The sequence below is a fragment of the Sinocyclocheilus grahami genome, unplaced genomic scaffold, assembly GCF_001515645.1.
Source record: "Sinocyclocheilus grahami isolate Dianchi unplaced genomic scaffold, SAMN03320097.WGS_v1.1 scaffold408.1, whole genome shotgun sequence".
Classification (NCBI taxonomy): Eukaryota; Metazoa; Chordata; class Actinopteri; order Cypriniformes; family Cyprinidae; genus Sinocyclocheilus; species Sinocyclocheilus grahami.
Window position 1 is genome coordinate 404,582 of NW_015505587.1, and position 20,067 is coordinate 424,648.

Genomic DNA, 20,067 nt, shown 5'->3' on the forward strand with positions numbered 1-20,067 from the left:
GAACAATATAAAAACGCACTAAGGATTAATGAGCTACTGGATTCATGAATATTAATCAGATTGTGTGCGTTTGCTCGAACGGATTCACTGAAATCAAATCAGGGACGATATTAGGTGAGCACCAGCCAATGAGATTGTCGTTTGCGCATTAGTTCCGCCTACTACAGGAAAACCCGGCAGTTCTAAAAGCTGAAGTATTCCAAAGTAACTGTTATTTTTACAGGAAAATACAACAAAGTATATCGTTTACATGTAGCGCATCAATTCTGCATGTTATGTAAGACTCTCGCTCTTTGCGCGTTTGAGAGAAAGCGACGGCGAGTCGTGCCAAATACACAAACACAGGTGCGCTGCGCATCCATTCAAATGAACTGAAAAATATCAGATCGCTTGACGGAGAGTGAAACTCTGAAGCGCTCAATCAGAGTGTTCTGTGACTGTGCGTGAAAATATATCTGTGCTAATCATATACTCAGCCTCCAACTCACACACTGGCGAGTAAAATCTGAGAATTTATTAGCCATTGGCTAATATTAGACATCATTTAGTCGCCCAGAGTGAAGATTTAGTCGCATATGCGAGTGATTTACTCGCAATGTAGAGGGTTGACAGTCTATGAGCACGAAGCTCTTACAATGTGCGCACATTGTAAGCGCTTCGTGTTAAAAACTGCAAAGCACAAAGGGAAGAGAAATTGATGCGTGGAGTAATCTGTGCAACAGTTATTAAGCCTTTCTTTTAACAGTTTTAAATTTCAGTTACTGTGCACGCTAAAAACAATTTATAGTCTTATCTACGCCCGTGTTTTGTTCTCACAGACATCCGGTAGCAAGTAACAAAACAACATTAAACTCCGGCAAGAAGATAAAGTCCTTTTTGCAAAATCATAGACATGTATTTACAAATCAAGTATAATGGGAACACATACTGCTGACTGCTGTAACCGAACGCGACCAGTGTTTAAAGGCGAAGAAAAGAGTTTGTATGAACTTTAATGTAAGGACTTAAATATTCATATGTAGCTCACATTAAGCTATCCTATGGCTTCAGAAGTAACAGAATAATTCGTACAATCGGGAAAAATAAATAAAAAATTATCGGATTTGGATCGGCTCTCTCTGACCAGAGCATGTGAGCGGAGCGGAGTTGGAGCGGAGTGGTAATATTTCCTTAAGAGCGCAGAGCGCCTTTCTGAAGAATTAATTCATTCGTTCCTTAGTTTTAGTAGGCCCAAATCGTGGAACGAATTATTATATTTCGTAATTACTTATTAAAATCATTATTACTTAAAATTAATAAATAATAATAAATTAATTTAAAAAAGAATAAAACCTGCTGACGTCGTAGAAACTAATAAAATTAAGAGGAATGTAAGAATTTCGCTCTGAAACATGATAATTGCTATTTTATCGGCATGCTTAATTTTAGACAATAATCCAAGAATTTCGTTACAAACATTAAACAATTAGGCCTACTAGAGAAATTTTATGTCGGAGCGGGATCTGAGCGGGAATTGGTTCATTGGAAGGAAGAGAAGAGAGGAAGTGGAAGAGATGCTTTGGAAGTGTAAGTATGGCCCTTATAACTGTGAAAAGAGAGCACAGCTAACGTTATATAAGCATTAACCCCCGGATTCACAGGCCAGTCTCAGACTAAAATGCATGTTCAAGCTGTCTTAACTGAAAATAAAATATGTCAGTGCCATTGTCGTGTCTCAAGATGCACACCAGTAAAGTTCTTAAGGCATTTTTATAAAAGTTATTTAAATATCTTAATTTAACCAAGGCCTAGTCCTGGCTTAAGCTAAGCCCTGTCTGTGAAACCCTGTCTCTATGTTCAAACATGGAAGTTATACAAGAACGAAACAATGTCGTTGTTCACATCAGGCATGTACATACATTTAAATTACTTCATGCACTAAAATGTTTATGCCACCTCACAGCAAAACTCCAGAGCAGCTGTATGTCATGTGGGTTAACTGAGACCTGTTCTGAGGAGGATCACTTTATTGACTGGCACACTGCACAATTAAATGTAAACCCTTCAGTCAGATGCCCTTATAAAGACTGTAACTTTAATGTTTGCTCTTCACAGAAAAGTTGTCAAGACAAACCTGACATCACCCAGATGGTATTTCAAAGACCAGCTCTTTTTACAGTAAACCAGGTACGTACACTCTAAAAAAGCGCTGGGTTAAAAAGGGACAAACCCAGCTATTGGGTTGTTTTGACCCAGCGGTTGGGATGTTAGCTCTGGGTTATATTTAACCCAGCATTTTTTAGAGTGTATAAGTGCATTCATCTCATGTTGTATTTGCCATAATTACAAGATTCCAACTTGGAAAAAGGATTCATGTCCTTGTAGAACTTATAATTACCATCTGTAATCTGGGAATTTTCTGAGAGCTTCTACTTGTACCACATGACCACTGTACCTGACTGCTGCAGATTAATTTAGGCATCGATAGTGTTGCCATAGAAACACACAGTTCCCGGTCCAAGGACATGAACAGCTCTAAGTAGAACATGGTGTGAACGCAGCATATGATCTTCAGTATTTGACAACAGCATTATCTAACTGACTTGATGTCTTTATCGATCTGTTTCTTCCTCTGTTAGGATGCAGCTGACAAGACTCCAGTAAGAATCCTCAGCATTAATCAAGCAAGTCTCTGGCCTGATTGTACAAGACTTTGTCCCCCCTTTTGTAGGCGTCCTCTTTGGCCTGACGAAGATGACGAAGTTTTGCTGTAAACCATGGCTTATCATTATTGAATGTTAAATGAGTCCTGGTAGGGATGCACATTCTTCACAGAAACTGATAAATGAAGTTACAGATTCCGTGAGCTCGTTCAGATCGTTGGTGGCTGCTTCAAAAACACTCCAATCAGTGCAGATGAAACAGGCTTGCAATGCCTGCTCTGTTTCGTTGGTCCATCTCTTTACAGACTTTACTACAGGTTTAGCAGATTTAAGTTTATGCCTGTAAATCAGTATAAGATGAACCAGGCAGTGGTCAGAGAGTCCTACAGCTGCTCTGGGGACCGAGCGATATGCATCCTTTATTGTGGAGTAACAATGGTCCAGTATACTACTGTCTCTGGTGGGACATGTAATATGCTGTCTGTATTTTGGCAGTTCACGGGAAAGATTTGCTTTATTAAAGTCCCCGAGAATGATTAAAACAGAGTCCGGGTGTTGTTGTTCTGTGTCTGTGATCAGATCAGCGAGTTTCTGTAAAGCTGAGCTCACGTGTGCTTGCGGAGGGATGTAAATACTCACGAGAATGAACGAGTGAAACTCCCGCGGCGAATAGAACGGCTTACAGTTAATGAAAAGCGCTTCTAGATCGGAACAGCACATCTTCTTTAACGCTGTAACATCTGTACACCACCTTTCGTTGATGTAAAAGCATGTCCCGCCGCCGCGTGATTTCCCCGTTGATTCTGCATCGCGGTCTGCTCTGAACAGCTGAAAGCCCGGCAGTTGTAGCGCGCTGTCCGGAATGGCGTCATTCAGCCAGGTTTCCGTGAAACACAGAGCAGCAGAGCGTGAAAAATCCTTATTTGTCCGGGAGAGCAGAAGAAGTTTGTCCATTTTGTTGGGTAGAGAGCGGACATTCGCCATATGGATGCTCGGCAATGGCCTTCTGAATCCGCGCTTCCTGAGCTTTACGAGCACGCCGGCTCTCTTCCCCCGTCTGCGCATCCTGAAGCGCTTGATCAGCGCAGCAGCTCCGCCGACTACAACGTTCAGCAAAACGTCCGAATAAACGAAATCCGGTAAAAGATTGTGTGCTGTGTTCTGCCGAATGTTCAGCAGCTCATCCCTGGTAAAACTGATCGTGTTTGAGAAACAAAAAACAGGAAAAACGAACAAAAACAGTATAAACACTGGAGAGCCAAACAATGAGGCTGCCGTCTGCAGTGCCATCGCATCATTAGAGAACATCATATTGAGACAAAACAAGGGCACTGACATATTTCAAGATCAATTACTGCAAGTTTCTTTCAGTTGAAACAGCTCAGACTTACATTTTAGTCTGGGGTTAGGCTTAAGCCTTGTTTGTGAAACCGGGGGAAAATGTTTGAGAAAAAAGAAATAAAATTTCATTGCTAAAAGATGAAATTCTGGCAAGAGGTTTGACTTGTAGAAACATCATGAATAAATAAAATAAATATTTAAATGCAATTTTTCTGTGTTTTTTGTAAAGGAAGAAGATTTCATTGTGGAAATTGCCCTCTTTATACAACACAAAGACAACAATTAAATGACACCAAAGGAAAGTTGAGCTGAGCAATTGACATCGGCTGTCTACAACGCAGACTGTCTGAACTGAAATGATGAGACAATGTGTCATTAAGTCAAGGCTTAAACACAGTGTTAAAGATATCAGATTTTGCCTCAACTGTGGTGAATGCAGCATGCAAACACACATTGCTTTAAATAAGCAACATATGAATATAGCGAAAACCAGACAAGTCTGAGACAGAATGGTGTCTTTCCAGCTGTAACCTAAACCTACCTGTTTAGGTTTAGAAATCACATCTTTAATGGATGAGGAAGGCAGACAGAGGCAACACCTGCCACTGCGCTTGAGCAACCACAGCATCTGCTCTCAAAGCCCTGTACAAACTCACACTCCATCCACAACACATTTCCTATACTCAGCTGAGATCGGAGAAGTTCCCATAAGTAAAGAATGAAAGAATCGCAGAATCAAACCACTACCAGCCTCCTGATGTCTCATATCAAACTCAGCTTATTTCACCTCACACTGTGACTATGGCAACAGCATGTGTGGTTTCGTAAAGCGGTCCTGAGCTCAGGCTGTTGTCCTGGTGGGAAAATAAAGGTTTCTGTTTTTTTGTTAAAGGACACAGTTATGTGCAGCCCCATACATAGCAAGATTACCTGCACAGCTGCAGTCGCAATAGGTGATAGATGATACCAAAAAGCCAATAAACATTTATGTGGTTGTCCTCATAGAACTCAAACCTTCAAATACTTCCGGAGCGCTTTGGCCCAGTCATGTTTCCAGAGTTTAGCTTAAAGTTATATATGGTATATCTAGCAGTGTTTTTCACACTCACAGCCACTACCCTGAGAGCTGGACTGCACAGTGGGAAGCAGAGAAGCTGTAGAAAGTGCACAAAGAGTTGAAGAAATGAAAAGTGCACCATAATGGCACCATAATCCAATATTGATGGAAAAGGAAATTACAGCCTCTAATGCATCCTTTAGGTTTGTCCAGACTGGGACATACCTAGCACCGAAATAGAAGTCAGAATGTATGATATGGAACTTCCCTTTAGGTTATTTTTATGAGAAAGGGCAGTGAACTCATCCCCTTGCAACTGAGGCAGAACTCTGAAATTTGCAGCTATATGAGCAGACCGCCTAAATCTAAAATGTATTTAATTCAATTCAATTCAAGTTAATTTATATAGCGCTTTTTACTATACAAATCGTCGCAAAGCAACTTTACAGAAAATTAAGTTTCTACAATATTTAGTAGTAGTGGTGACTGTCAGTTTATGTACATATGGCAGAAATGTACGGAAAAATCAATTAAAGACGTAATCAAACAGACGATGAACACTATTAACAGCAATTATTATATGATGCAATCAAACTTATAGCAAAATCTGGTAGTTCTGTATGTTGTTTCAGGGTTGACATCATCTGAGGTCCTCTGAGGGATTTTTTTATAAATGTAATCTTTATTTATTTTGAATTATTACCATATTTCATGAAAAGGGACAGGGGCTTGCAGTAATGTCCATACACCTGTACAATAAACTGGCCAAATGCACCATAAAAAGGATGCATGAGATGGATGAAGGAAATATGTTTTAAACATATTTTTCATGCATTTAGATTAGCCTACTCTGAATCACCAAAGATATGTGGATAAATAATATTTTAAGTATAAATAAAGTATAAAAATTGGGCTGTTTAGCCCACAGTTATGGGCTAAAATTATGTAAAAATCAAAAATCTAATTAGCTGATTTACATTAGCATTATAACAATGTTACAAACAGATTTAAATAACAATTAAACGCAAATGCATCAAAGTCCTTAGATAAGTAATTTAAGACATTATTCAGGTAGATGCGTAAAGATATATCACAAAAAGTGGCAATATATTGTTTGATTTATTTCCATATTGTTGAACTTAAGGCTATGTCTTTTTTCTGTTTTTTTTTTATTATTTTTGTTTCTCGATATGCACCTATGCACTATGTGATGCTGATCAGCCGATGTAAAACATCTAAACTTTAAAAATACAATTGTACTAATTAACATTAGGTTGCACACTAGGTTAAAGCTTTATTTCTCATGATATGGTGGCACTGATTATAAGGCAATGTTAACCCCCGTCATTCATAATTTGAGATGTTATTGAAGACATTTGCAGCCTGTGAGATCCATTTTCAATTTGTAGCTGTTATAACTACATGAATTCCTGCCATCTACGCCCGGGATCAAATAGTTTCCTAAACGCATAAGAAATTATAGCGCTTTTTTTTTGTCTCGACTTGCAGTAACGGTGTTACTTACAATCATGCATTGACATGTTTCCGGATTGCACGGCATGCCGGGCTAATAAAACTGTGAAAAACATAAGAAGAAGAAAAAATGACACCGATATTTACAACAGTTATCGCGTTTTTAACTTACCTTTTAAAGAGAAGTTACTAGTGGTACAAAGCCCCAAAAGTGATTACTGATAAACTGTCTGAAAAAAAGAAAGTCACATTTTAGAGAAGAAAAAAATCACCCACTGACTTTCAAAGCTGCTACATAGTAACGACTTTCTACTTCGAGGATCTTGATAGAAATGTAGTGGAGTGAAAAGTACAATATTTATCTTTCAAATGTAGTGAAGTTAAAGTCATGAGTTCCCAGAAAAAATAATACTCAAGTAAAGTACAGATACTCAAAAAGTGTACTTAAGTACAATACTCAAGTAAATGTATTTAGTTACTGTCCGCCTCTGGGTATAGGCTACATCTGGAACAGAAGATTTATGTTCAGATTTGTGCATTATTTACTGTGTAGCCTATATATAGCTGTATAAGTAAGTACAAATGTGTATATGTATTTACATAATACTTGAGAGAAAAATGCAAAAATGAGTTATTACGAAATTAATTACAGAAGACAGGTGGTATTTCTGTGTTAGCAGCTGTTTTTATGCCTAGATGTTCTAGTGCACAGAGATCTGTAACGTCTGCCTGAGGGAAGAAGTGCAAACAGGTTGTGGCTGGGGTGAGAGGGTAGATGGGGTAGACTTTTGCAAGCGAACACAAAAGCATTTAAGTCTAATTGTTCCTCCAATCTCATGTTTTTTCCATCCCCATGTCCCCTTATGATGCTCCACAGGTTGGAGAGTGGATACACTTTCAATTTGTTTATACTTAAATTTCAAACTGTTCATTCAAAGTGATCATTGGCTTTCATAATATGGACTAAAACAGCTGAAACATTTTTCAAAATATCGTCTATTGTGTGGCAAGGGTGCCGAACTCAGTTGGAGGAGGGCCACAGTCCTGCAGAGTTTAGTTCCAGCAATGCTCCAACACACTTGTTACCTGCCTGTTTCTTTACTCTGGAGTTGTACAAGTCCTGAAGGTTGGGCAAGTGCACACCAATTATCCTTTCAGCTGTCCTGACAGTCCGTAGCAGTCCGAACTCATAGCTCTAAATAAATGTAACTAAATGTTTTAAGGACCAAGATTTGCTGCTGTTTGGTTACTTTAATGAATATAAATGGTTCTTTTTAACTGAATGCCAACATTTCTTAATTTATTAATATATCTTTGCTTAACTGCTTTCCCTGGTCAGCAGCTTGGCATCTTAAATAGGCTATTTGGTGATGGATGTTGGTCACTGTGAAGGTTTTAATATACGCCATCATTCTGTGGATTTTCCTAGACTTTTGGTGCCTTTTGACACAATTTCTGATGGACCATAAATGGGCAAAAAGACCCTCTAATGCAGTGATTCCCTACCACCGGTACCCTGGATGGTTCTACTAACTGGATGCTTAAAGTGGTTAATTCAAAAATGAAGATTCTGCCACCATTTAATCACCCTCAAACTGTTACAAACCTTGAACACAAAAAAAAGATATTCTGAAGAACAGGGCCGTCCTTAGAGTGGTACAACTGCTTGACCTGTTGCGAAAGGACTGAGGGGGACCTCAAAATCTTGTTTTTTAATTTTTTGTTTGTTTGTTTATTGTAGTTACATTTTGAGAAAAGAATGCAAAACATATGTAGTTTTGTGTTAGTCATGTCTCTGGCCGCTGTATATGGATTTAGACAGATTTCAGAAACTCTCCAAATATTTGCGCTCAGAATTGTCAAAACCTGTTCTAACATTCTCAGTTGTCTCATTAAAAGCAGAGGTGAGAGAAAATGTAATGAGTCTGTTGTGGTTTTTCAACCACAGCATTGATTGTTTTTGTTTTTAAATATGAATCATTATAATAATTTGGGGTTTGGGGTCGATGAAGAGGCACTTACTTACTCAGTGCTCTTGTTGTGCGGCATCTTAGACAAAAATGTGGGAAAACTGTGCGATTACACATTATTAACACATAAAATGTATGATGTTACATTTTCATTTATGATGTTTCTGTAATGGTTTAGTAACCTCAACTGGACAGCAGTTGACACAGCAAACATGTTATTTAGAATTGCATATCCTCTTTGTTATACACGCCAACTTCTACTTATGTCACTATGACAACAGCAATAAGTCACCAAGAAGAAATGTCCGAACCTTCAGAGACTAAATTATCAGATAATTAACCTAAATAACTGTAGAGCATTTAAGAGTATTCAAGAGCATCCAGGCCTTTAGTTTAATGTCAAACCCAATCAGCAGCAATTAATAAAAGCCAAATAATACATGAGTAGCGCTTTGTGTCTTTCATCAGTTTGATGTTGCCTGCAATGGATGCTAAAGTAAAAACAGCAGAGGAATGTTGAGGGTATTGTTAGTCATAGTCGGACATGCTGTGTATTATGGGGGTGTGTTCACCAAGCCGTGCATATTTTTAGCACATTCCTGGGGTATTACACACACCCTCATCATTGAGAGTGTTTATGTGTGTTAGAGGACAGAGTATTCATTCATGTGAAGTGGTTTTGTGCGTGACTGCACTAAAACGCGTGGGCTTCCACCAGATACTAGATGCAAACAATAATCTTACAGCAATCGCCTTACAGTTTGCATCCTCCATCACCCAACAATGTTCCAAACCACACCGTTTGATGAAGCTCTTATACTGGAGAAATGTAGTTTGTGGAGTGTTCATCTAAGCAACAATACACCATCTTTATTTTTGAAAATATTTATATTTAGCACATTTAATGACACTACATTTTGTAGTTACCTGTATATCAATACAAATTCTCTAAAGCGGTGGTTCTCAAGGGAGCTGGGGCCCACTGCTGTACAGGACTTTGTTTCAGTTGACAGAAGATATAAAAAAGGCAATGCTTCCACCTAGTGGTCAGTTTCCTAGAAACAGAACATTTCTTCACTGTCACCTTGGAAACGACTGCACATTTTGTGTGTCTCCCTAATCAAAAACACCTGATTCAACTCATTAGCTCATTAAAAAAAACTCCAGGACCTGAAATGGGTGTGTCAGATAAGGGAGACATACAAAATGTGCAGTGTTGGGGGACGCCCAGGACCAGGGTTGAGAAACACTGCTCTAGAAGGTCAAACAAAATAGATGAGCTCTTTGTATTTTTACTTCTTTTTTATGAAGCAATTTTGCCACACTTTCATCAAAATGCGGGGACATATCTAAATCAGTTTAAAAACCTGATTTGTGTAATTGTCTATTTTTTTTTAGCTATAAACATTAAACTATAAAGTAAGTATAAATAATTTATTTAAAATTATGGGAAAATTAAAGGGGAAAAAATATGTTTAACAAGGTTAATCTCATGTTACACCTAAAACATGGGATTTGTGCCATATACTATTTTAATAGTGTCATGGATCACCAAGTGATTTGTGTAATGCGCCAAATTACTGTCATACAGCTGCCATTAAAATTACTCAACCCCCTTTACGTTAGAGTTTAGGGTTCTTTATTCCCGTCTTTTTTTTAAATCTGTAACTGTCAAACAATCATTTAAAAGGCACTTCATTATTGATTTTTTGCAGCTCAACCATCCAATTACAGTATCAACAGGTCTCTGACATCCTTCTTAAAATGTCTATAAATTTAACTTTCAAATTGTAATTGGTTTTCTACCAATCGTGTCTTTCTTCTCTTTTCATTTTTTTAAGAACATGTGTGACCAGCTCTGGCCAGCCTAGCTGAGGATTCTTCTCTACTCTTCTCCACTGAGCAAACAAGTGACATATTGAAGTTATAAATTTATATTGAGATAATGCCAATTTCTGTTATGAAACTCTTATCAAACTGATGATTTTCACTGCGTTAAACTACTTGGCACAAACTGATTGGTTCATGTTGTATATGCAGCCAATGAGCTTGCTGCTTTACATTTAAATGGGTGGTTAGCATTCACTAGAGCATTTTGCAGTGCACTTTCAGAGTTCCTCTATAATCCTCCACCTTCCCCAGCTCCACCTGTATAGATCTGCTGTGGGTTATTATTTATGCTATTTGTGCAGCAGCAGCAGTATGTCTTAAATACTCATAGCACCCTATCAGCGTATGTATTGGCAGTAGCAAGTTCCTGTACTAGCTTTGCAGCAGCAGCAATAACCAACAGCAGCAGCAGTGTAGCTCATTACCATACTAAAATTTTTCATGATAGTTGTCATGATAGAACTGAATTTATGATCCATAGTTTTTATCAAGTTTTCAATTATTACTTGGGTTTATGCATAAACGTTCCTAGAGACTGGAAGGCATTATAAGACCAGGTAGATACATGGGTAAAAAGCATAATATTAATAAATAATATAAAAAACACTAAATAAAAAAAAACACTAATATGAATTCAAATAAATAATTATTAAAAAGGTTCTTTATAACTCCATTAAGGTTCTTCATATAAAACTTTCAAAGCATATTCTTTATGGAACCTTATAAAAAGGTTCTATTGTTAGGATGACGAACCTTTATCTGGTGGCTACTGTTTAGAACAGTTTTCTGTGTAGTCATTTAGTATGACAATAAACTATAAACAGTATATGTGAATGCAACAGTTCAAAGTCAACTGCAGTTATATGCACATAACAACTTTTATTTTTCAGCTTTTATGAAAAATTACTTAGTAACAAGTGATGTGGAAAAACATTCTAGGTAGACTGCCCTGAGAAGGTCACTTAAAATTGCAATCTCTATCTATAAACGGCCAACAATGGCTGAAATGCTCGTCATTCTTCACCTTTCTGAATACTGAGGTGTCGCAGACTCTAGAATGAAAGGATTTGTGTATCCAAACGCTCAAGGACAATCAGTGGGCCAACACATGTACTGCTGTGAGACATGCTTTTCACTTGTTTGAAAGAGGTTCAGATGAAGAAATGAAAAGAATACTGCTCTCAGTGTAGTGATTTTGTGCAAGAAGTTTATACAACTACCTTCTTTAGTCAATAAAAAATGCAGCATGTCAATGAACTTGACATGACAAACCTCAGGCTTGTACACCCCAAAGCCCGCCACTTGCGTGAACAGATCTTCATGATGGCCATCGCAAAACATATAAGCCTACTGTAAAAATTACGCACACAGTAAGGTGAGCCACATGCCTTCTCAGTTAACAAAATAAGACCAGCAGAATTTGCATCTGTACATTGCATAAAGTCTGCATACAATTCTCTGCCTTTGATATATGCCTTCCAGTCATTCATTTTTCCCCCCCAGAGGGGATAGGCCTAAGTTTTATCCACACTTCTGGTCAGACGGAATGAATTTCCCATTTCTGACAGTATATGGTGATGTAAGTTTTCTTAATGACATTAAAAAAATGTGTTACAGATTTTAGGTTTACATGTCCAATCAGCAGTTTACTTTAATATCAGCAAAATGCACTGCCACTCTTACAAATTTCTTTTAGACATTTGCATGAAAAACATGCGCGACACTACGACTTTTGTTGGACTAAGATGATGGAATTAAGGCATAGGCCTACAAATTTGTTAGATAACAGAAATGCATTCAAAATGACAGCCTGTAAATTGTTTAAATACATTTTTAGTGACTAAGTTAATTGTTCAACTAAATTGCTAAATGAATGTGTCATGGGTTTGATTTTTCTCCTTGTTTCGCTCTCCTCTCATTACTGCTAGCCTACCTAGACTCAGCTGTTCGCTCGCGCTGATTGACACCGCACCTGCCATGCTCCCTTCTGTTGTTGGTGTTCTAACGCCCATACCTGTGGTCTTCGATCAAATCTAGTCCAAGTCCTATATTTTCTTGTCGTGTACGCCATGTCTGTTCTCTGCCCAGTCTTCCTGCTGCCTGCCCAGTGCCCTGAGGTCGCTCATCCATTCGCTGTCTGCGGTGCTTAGTCTACCTATCAGATTTTGCTTCCAGCATGATATTAATAAGATGTGAGGCTTTATTAACATGTACACCTACCCCAACCCTAAACCTACCCTTACAGTAGGATAAATACAGTGTTGGTAGCATAATCTGATAGGTAGCATTACTTGTCAGAACACTGGCGGTTGGGGACTGCGCTTCTCTCTCTGCGTGTCCGCTGCCAAGCCGGGACACGCTACTCTTCCTGACTTCCCCTGAAAAGTTGACTGACTTTTGGTTACTACCAGTTCTGCGTCCACCAAGAGTGCCGGTGCACGGCAGGCTGCCTTTGTTCACTTCAGGAAGAAAATAGAGTGTCTGAGGCTATGTAATCTATAAATCTGTAAATTTGTAATTTTGGCACAGGGATACACTAAAAACGGAGAAGAAGACTTGGATGCGCATAAACCTTGTGTGCGGTATACAAACGAACATGGAACAATATATTTATGAATCTGTGTTAATGTTAGTTAATAAAAAGACAATCGTTCAGTGTTTGTTCATGTTTTTGTTGCTATTACGTGATGTAGCGGTGTCTGACTAGGGGCCAGCCTATGATGTCACTACCGGTGCGACTATAAATAGGCGCCGGGAGAACACGTCATTCACTTCTTCATCTGAATACCAACTCCACCATTGCCATGGGAGTTGCCCCTAGGACGTTAGACGGCTATCCGTGACATTATCCCCTACTGCCAAAGGCCTAGGCTACATACCCCAAAAATTTACCTGTTAGGGCCAGACTCCTGGGCCCGGGGTAGAGCTCAAGGCTTGGAATCAGGAATAGATTCCTTTAAGGGGATATGACCAAGAGCCTATCATCATACTAAGTCTTGGCCTGTCACACAGGGGTTACTGCTTGCTCTGCATGAGCTTTCTGAAGGAACTGTCCCAACAGACCCCCTGATTTATTGTCACACTATTTATGAAGTAGGGCAATCATATTGCAACTGTGAATCTATTAGTTTATAGGTATGTTTTGGACATTTATTTATAATTTGCAGGAAGATGTCTAACGACACTTTGTTTGTTTTTATGCAGCTCTTACGGTGTTTTTTGAAGATTAAACCCTTTGTAAACATCAGTTCATGGAGAGTAAAGTGCATCTGTTCAGCTGGGAATGCTACAGGTGGAGTGGTGCCCAAGGTGGAACTGGGGCTTTAACCAACTCAAGTAAGGGCACGAAGCTGCCGCGCGTAACCCTCACCATACAGGATTTTAGAAAGAACGCAAAGTACTAGCGTGCGAACTTAACACAGTGTGGATTTTAGAAAGTGTACAAAGACTTCACGTGCACACTTACCATAACATGGATTTTAACTATACTGTCCTAAGGGGCACTTGTGGCACTCTGAAAGAGCAGCCCATAGATGGAAATGGTACATCACCAGAACAAAATGTTTGAGAAGCCATCAGCTCAATCTATGGTAAAATGCTGCAATGGCTAGCAGTAAGTTACCTAGCTGAGTGAGCAACACACCCAGCTCTCAGTCGAGAGGGGGCTCGACCTAAAGCATGTTCGTTAGAAATCAGAAGGGTAAGCGTACTCGAAGCTTAGCCAAAAACTGCAGGGAGGCAGAGGAAGGGCCTAGTTTGCTTGATGTTGCCGGTTCCAGGTGCTCTGGGAAAACAGAGAACTCAACTCTCACGTGAGAGGAGAACTCCGAATTCAGAAAGGAGTAGCGTGCTCATAAGCAACCCTTTTGATAAAGGGGAGCACTGCTAAACACTACCACGAGAACAGCCCATGGAGCGAGGAATCCAACTCCTCAGAAAGGGAGAGAATTCAAACTCTCGAAAGAAAGCACCATGCTCACAATAACCCTCAATGGTGAGGGGAGCGATGCTTCAAAAGTGTGTCAACAGAGACACACTGGTTGAGTGGAGCCCAAGGCGAGTACCGGGGTCTAAGCCAACTCCGAGAAAGGGAACGAGGCTAATAACGCGTAACCCTTACCATACAGAATGTCAGAAAGTGTCTTAGCGTGCACATGTGAATTTTAGAAAGTGCGCAAAGTGCTCAGCGTGCACACTTACCGCCATGTGGAAAGCTTAGCGTGTGCACTTAACATAGCATGGATTTAAGAGCTTCCCAAGCATCTGCTCACAGCATTTCACAAGAAGGTTCTCGCAAATACCACCTATACTTCCCGCTCGATGCCTCAGCAAGAGGGGATATCCTGGTGACCAGGAAGCCCCTCAGGGCGACCTAGATACGGCGTACCAGACAGGGCAGCCTGAAAGCATAAGCCCAGCCCGGCCCTCCAGGAAATTTTGCAGTGCCGGGGGCCTGATGATCAAGAAGGCTCCCGCAGAAGCCTGTGATCTGGCCGCATGATCCAGGAAGCATGAAGCCGGAACCAGGGCTATCATAAAGACTGGATACAACATCGACTAATGAGGTAATCACTGCAAGTCGAGAACCCGGTTTCTGAATCCAGCAGAGGGGGTGCTCACCGAGGACCTACCCTAGAAAAGGACAGAAACACACAGATCCCGGGAAAACACTTCAAAGAAAGTTCGCAGATGGAATACACACAACCACCAGCGTATTAAATATATATTTTTAAAAAATGGATCGTACTCACCCACCATGGTTCCCGTGCAGGAACCCCGTTCAAGAAGCGACGCGAATAAGCCTCTAGTCAGTAAAGGACCCCTGGGTTGTTCGGGCTCAGAACTGGACCTTCGTGGAATTAAGGATTTGAAGGCCGCTGAGCGCGAAACCGGAGCATCGAGAAGAAAGCCCCTCTTCCCGATATCTACCAGGTTCACCCTTTGGACCTGCCCATAGCAGAGGCGGCCTGCTTAGTAGCAAGTAGAGCGAGATCTGTGGTGAGGCACAACTCGGCTACCTCATCGGGAGAAAGGCCCTCGCCTTTATCCAGGTCTTTCAGTAGATCAGCCTGATACACCTGAAGCACCGCCATCGTGTGCAATGAAGAGACAGCCTGACTTGCTGCTGGGTATGCCCTGCCATTTAAGCGAGATGTATCCTGAAGGGGCTTAGATGGCAAGGGAGTCTTAAGAGAGGATGTCTCACCCATAGAGAGATAGCTAGCCAGCGTCTCTTCTACAGGGGGCATCTTCTCATAGCTGCTTTCGCGCATCCCCTCGATCTTGGCATAACTCGTATGCTGGAACCGATGGATGCGTGAGGAAAATTGCCTCTTCCATTCCATCTCGATCTCTGTATGGAGATCAGGAAGAAAAAGAAGGCTCACCTGAGCTGGAGGGTTATGGTCAGTAATATAATGCTCATCAAGACGACCTTGCGACGTCACTTTCTTGGTCCCATAACCTCCAATAGCTCATCATACGCAGGGCAGGAGGATTGGGAGGGCTCAGCCTCAGCCTCAGCCTCTTCGCCCTCCTCAGACATCTCCTGCTCATCCTGGGCCGAACCCAGCAAGGCCGCTGAGCGCGAAACCGGAGCATCGAGAAGAAAGCCCCTCTTCCCGATATCTACCAGGTTCACCCTTTGGACCTGCCCATAGCAGAGGCGGCCTGCTTAGTAGCAAGTAGAGCGAGATCTGTGGTGAGGCACAACTCAGCTACCTCATCGGGAGAAAGGCCCTCGCCTTTATCCAGGTCTTTCAGTAGATCAGCCTGATACACCTGAAGCACCGCCATCGTGTGCAACGAAGAGACAGCCTGACTTGCTGCTGGGTATGCCCTGCCATTTAAGCGAGATGTATCCTGAAGGGGCTTAGATGGCAAGGGAGTCTTAAGAGAGGATGTCTCACCCATAGAGAGATAGCTAGCCCAGCGTCTCTTCTACAGGGGGCATCTTCTCATAGCTGCTTTCGCGCATCCCCTCGATCTTGGCATAACTCGTATGCTGGAACCGATGGATGCGTGAGGAAAATTGCCTCTTCCATTCCATCTCGATCTCTGTATGGAGATCAGGAAGAAAAAGAAGGCTCACCTGAGCTGGAGGGTTATGGTCAGTAATATAATGCTCATCAAGACGACCTTGCGACGTCACTTTCTTGGTCCCATAACCTCCAATAGCTCATCATACGCAGGGCAGGAGGATTGGGAGGGCTCAGCCTCAGCCTCAGCCTCTTCGCCCTCCTCAGACATCTCCTGCTCATCCTGGGCCGAACCCAGCACTGGCCCCTGGATCAGAAGATGTTAGGGAAATAACATCATCCTCCAGCGGCTCACTCTCGTCCACAGCCGACGAGCGCGAGAGGGAAAGCCCCTCTTTAAACTCATCGGTCAGATCCGCCTGCGATCCCCACGAGCTCATTCTCCTCCGTGCCTCAGCAGCGGCAGGTCCTGAACTGCTGGGAGCAGAGGCTGCCCTTCTCTCCTCGAAAAGATAGACAAACGAGAACAGAGCTTTTTCATCGAAAAACGCTCACAGTTAACGTAGATTGCCCCCTCGAGGACATCGCGTGCGTGCTCTTTGCCCAAACAAAAGACGCAACGATCATGTGTGTCATCAGTTGTCAAATAACGACTACACGGATGCACACATCTTCTAAACGTCTTGCTAGTGCTCACCATAATGAAGGAAGAAAGATCGCTCTTACCATGGAATGCACGCTTCAAACTAAACAGTCAATGAAGATGAAGAAGAGAATGACGTGTTCCATGGTAGTGACGTCATGGGCTGTCGCCGGCCAACATGTTGTTGGAGTTTTTTGAATGTATGCTTCAGACACGGGTTATGACGAGGCGTTCCCCTTAGCGACCCCTAGAGGATGCAGTTCGAAGTACCCTTGAAAGGGAAATACATATATATATATATATATATATATATATATATAATATAATATTTACATTTTACATTTAATTAAAATTTTTGCAGTGCTCACTCAGGCAACACTAATCCACCAAAGCCAAAGTGTCGATGTTCTTTAATGACTGCTGGGATATATTCATTCTGAGAACTGGAAATCATCTTTCCATAAGCCTGTTGGCTTTGCTCTTCATGATGGCTCTTTAGGGAGACTCTGTTGTCCCTTGTGTAAAACTGAAAATCAATAAGAGTTTAGGTCACGTTACATATAATTTAAATGCAGTATACTAGAATATTCTCACCTTGGAATATAGAGTCCAGTGATGCTGAAAGGTTGCCTCAAGATCGGAGGAAGTCTGAGTGGAGAAGGGTAGGTTTCTTCTTTCATGCTTTCCTGACCAGTTCTCTAGCATACAAGCTGAAGGGTGGGCATTTGTTTGAGCCGATTCTGGTGGATCAAAGGACTGCAAATTCTGGGCAGGTGGATGCCACCATGCAAATCGCATCTGCTACCGTAGGCTTGGATCCCTACACTGTTCATAGTATTGAATCTACAAACAGCCACATGAAACCACAGAGTGACACCTTATCCAAGTCCAAACATCATCACTATGGAAGCTCAGGTGCAGCCTTTGTTGTGTTTAAGGGATTTGGTGATGCGAGATGCTCATTAGATGTGCCTTGCTGACAGATCACACTTAATCCTACTGCTAAGCCCTTAAACTCACTTATAAATTCCAAATATAATGCAAACGTTGTCTTTGAACAAATTAGGCTGATGTCAGTTCCTGTCGGTAGGTTTTAACTGTTACACTCAAAGCTAATTATGCAAAAGTAAATGTATTCCTAATGAATAATGCAAGAAATCAATAGCCCCCAGAGAGCAATCAAATCTCCGAATGTAAAGTCTGCTGCGGCTGGGCCTCTGACTGCAGAAAGTTCAGTGCTTGAATTCAGAAGATAGGCAGAAACCAGAGCAGGCTATCAGAGAAACAAAGATGTAGGCTACTGCAGTGAGTGTAAAACCATCTCTGGTTTCAGCAGCTAACTGTGAATTCATAGCACACGCTGTGGAAAAGTCGAGTAGTTTACACATAGGAATGTTTAAAGTAGTTCACCAAAAATTACATATCTCATCCTCATATGATTCCAAACCCATAACTCTTCCATTCATATTTGGAACACAAATGGAAAATTTTAAAAATTTTCTCATCGTTTTTGTTCATCCAAGCCCATGCAACCAAAATTTTCAAGCTTCAAATAGTTCATAAAGACATAAGTAACCCAAATTAAACAAGATATCCAGTTCAAGTCATCTGAATAGATACAATGATTTATTTGATTTAATTTTAGGCTTGCATTCACAAATATTGATGAACACACATAGAGCACATCAAATTTGGTAAATAGAAGCTGCATACTTGCTTCACACACAAGATCCAATAAAATTTATTTTTACGCATCAAGCAAGTACAGTCGAGCCAAATGTTTATCACAATTGATGTGCTCTATGTGCAATTGTGTATCTTCAGAAGAGTTGTCTTTATGTACTTTTTGAAGCTTGAAAATTTTGCTTGTGTAGACTTTCAATGGATGGACAAAAACGACGACAGAATATTAAAAATATCTCCACTTGTGTTCAAGGTTTATTATAGTTAACTAAAACTAAAACCATAAAAATGCCATAAATACAAATGAAATGTTAAATGAAATAAATACAAATCTAAAAAACTTAAACATTTTATTTCAGCTAGTTTCCAAGGCAACACTTCTCATTTTCATTTAGGTTAACTTGACATACTAAAACAACTAGAACTTATAAAATGACAAAAACACAAACAGATCAAAATCTTCCTTCTTCCTGTGACTACGAACGATGTTACATTGGTGCCAAAACCCGGGATGAAGGAGGCGGGAACCGGCGAACATTTGAACAAAACTTGAATAATAAAATAAACCAACAAAATAGCGCGACAGCCCCTCGCAGACGACTGTCGTGCAAAAACAGAACCAAAACACAAAATAAAGTCCAGGCCTGGTGCTCTCTTGTCCAACACTGTTGTCACTCCTCCTTTTATCCTTCTGGAGCTCCTCCGTGGGACTCGAGACCAGTGAGTGGTGCAGGTGTCATTCATTAGCATTTACTCCACCGGCCTCGCTCCGTTCCCACGGCTCTTGGCCTCGCCTCTCTCGCCACACTCAGTTAATTACATTGACTTCTTTTAAATATGTAATGTGCTTTGATTTTGACTTGCATGGGTATATTATACAGGAGTTTTCTGAAATTTTATCTGTAATTGTCCACGCTTTTGACAGTATTTTAATTTGGGGAGATATTAATATACATGTGTGCTGCTCTTCAAAGCCCCTGGTCAAAGAATTTTTGAATTTATTAGTCATTTGACTTTTTACAATGTGTTTCTGGTTGAACTCATGAGTATGGTCATATGCTTGACTTTGTATTATCTTTGGGGTTCTCTGTTGATAGTGTGAAAATTGCTGATAATGTTTTTTTCTGATCATAAGACTGTTCTTTTTAGCTCCAACTTTTCATGTGGTGTTCTGGCTAATAACGTTCCCACCTCTGTTGTATCTCGTGTACTTACTCCTTGCACAGCCAGTAGATTTTCAGCGTTTTTTGAGGTCTCCCCTTTAATACCCTGTATAATAGGTTTAGAAGAGTTGGTCAACCAGTTTAACCCTTGTTCAGATATTTTAGATCTTGTGGCTTCTTTCAAATTCAGGAAAAAAAGGTCAAATTGCAGCCCTGGTTGAACAGTA

At 40.6% G+C, this 20,067-nt stretch overlaps 1 protein-coding gene across 2 annotated transcripts in view; it reads right to left on the minus strand.

The window, feature by feature from the left end:
- Positions 1 to 6,723, minus strand: part of LOC107550826 (oxysterol-binding protein-related protein 3-like) — a 74,965-nt gene extending 68,242 nt beyond the window's left edge. For both annotated transcript variants that reach the window (XM_016232209.1, XM_016232210.1), the window contains exon 1: positions 6,686 to 6,723. The gene's annotated coding sequence lies outside the window, so the exon portion shown is untranslated. The remainder of the gene's footprint in view (positions 1 to 6,685) is intronic.
- Between the last annotated feature and the right edge of the window lie 13,344 nt (positions 6,724 to 20,067).